Source organism: Octodon degus, unplaced genomic scaffold (assembly GCF_000260255.1).
Source record: "Octodon degus isolate 3935 unplaced genomic scaffold, OctDeg1.0 scaffold00011, whole genome shotgun sequence".
Lineage (NCBI taxonomy): Eukaryota > Metazoa > Chordata > Mammalia > Rodentia > Octodontidae > Octodon > Octodon degus.
The window spans coordinates 14,182,800-14,184,917 of record NW_004524587.1 but is presented as its reverse complement, the minus strand read 5'-3'; positions in this window follow the sequence as shown (position 1 = coordinate 14,184,917).

The following is a 2,118-nucleotide window of genomic DNA, read 5'->3' as shown; positions in this document are numbered from 1 at the left end:
TGTGTGTGTGTGTGTGTGTGTGTGTGTGTGCAAGGTCTCATTATGCAGCTCAAACTCATAGTGATCCTCCTGTTTTCAGCCTCCCAAGCATTGGGGTTACAGGCGTGCGCCACTACAGCCAGACTCCATCACCAGCTCAGCATTGCCCAGAAAAGGGCCAGCGTGGCATGTGGTATCAGGGATCAAACCCTGGTCCCTGTGCTTGCCTAAGAAGGCATTTAGTCCACTGAGCTAGCTCACTGGCCCTAATCATATGATTTTTGTCCTTGGCTCTGTTAACATTCTGTACTATATTTATTAATTTATGTAGGTTGTACCATCCCTACATCTGTTGGATGAAACCCACTTGGTCATGATATATAATCTTGATGATTTGCTGCTTTTTTTTTTCTTTTTTTTTGTACCAGGATTGAATTCAGAACCTTGTGCTTGCCAGGCAGGCACTTATGTGACCAAGTTATCTCCCTGGACTGCTGTATTGTTTGCCAGTATCTTATTGAGGGTTTTTGCATTTATGTTCATTAGGGAGATTTTGTCTGTCATTCTTAGTTGGGAACTTCTCCAGCTTTGGTATCAGGATAATTCTTGATTCCAGGAATGAATTTGGGAGGATTGCTTCCCTTTCAATTTCATCAAAGGGTTTGAGAAGTAGTGGTGTTAGGTCTTCTCTAAGTCTTGTGTATAATTCCACTGTGAATCAGTCAGGACCTGGGCTTTTCACTGTTGGTAGATTTTTAATTATATCTTTGTTTTCATTAATTCATAATGGTTTATTTAGGATTTTTATATCTTCTTGATTCAGCTTTGGTAATTCATGTGTCTAGGAATATGTCCATTTCTTCTGTATTTTCCTTCTTATTAAAATACAAGTTTTCTGGCCAGTAAGATAGCTCAGCTTAGGCAAGCACAGGGACCGGGGTTCAATTCCAGGCACCACAGGCGAAGACTGGGCACGGTGGCACATACCTGTAATTCCAGAACTGGGGAGGCTGAAAACAGGAAGATCATTATGAGTCCGAGCTGCGTAGTGAGAGATAGATCCAGTACCAAATACATTTTAAATAAATAAGTAAAATACAAGTTTTCAAAGTAGGTATAGATGATGATCTTGATTTCTGTAGGGTCCATTGTGATTTCATCTTATTCATTCCTAATTGGATTTGAGTCTTTTTTTAAAATTTGAATCTTTTCTTTCTTTCTCTTTTTTTTTTTTTGATATGTTGGATAAGGGTTTGTAGATTTCAATCATTCAAAGAACCAACTCTTCAATTCATTGATTTTTTTGTACTTTTTTTAGTGACTAATCCATTAATTTCTGGTAATTTTTATAATTTCCTCTCTCATGTGGGCTTTTGACCTAGCCTGTTCTTCTTTTTCTAGAAGTTTAAGGTTCAACCTTAAGTTATTTGTGCTTGCTCTGTTTTCCTCATAAGGGTATTCACTGCTATAAATTTCCCTCTTACAGGACCGGGGAGATAGCTCAGTAGAATAAGCATTTGCCTGGCAAGCGCAGGGTCCTGGGTTCAATCCCCAATACCAAAAAAAAAAAAATTCCCTCTTAGGAAGCTTTCACTGCGTCCCATAAGTTCCAGTATGTTGTATTATAGCTTCAATTCTTGCTTCAGATCCTTTCTAGGTTTCAGAGACCCACTTCCATCTTTCTCCTCTTCCTTTTTGTACAGTCCAGCATCAGGACACCAAATCTTTTTGACCTGTTCACCACTCCACCATCTTTAGGTATCTTAACTGTATAATGGACTATAATGAGTAACCAGTGGCAAGTTGGTAGAGGGAGTTTATCCATTTTTCTTCTCAAAAGAAAATAGGAGAAATGCTTCATCAAAATTGGTGGTGTTCTTGAGATCATACTCACAAGTGGAATAAACCAGATACAAATGTGTAAACATCATGTTGTCTCCATAGTGTGAGAAGCTGAAAGAGTAAATAAGATCCAAAATGTACAATAGAGATTATAAAATGAGAAGAAACTTCAAAAGGAAGGAGAAACAGGTATGAGGAAATGGAAAAAAAGGAAGGGGAAAGCAAATGAAAAAATATATAAAGATAGCTAAAATAGTTATACTACTAATTTCTCTGTTAAATGAACAATAATAATAT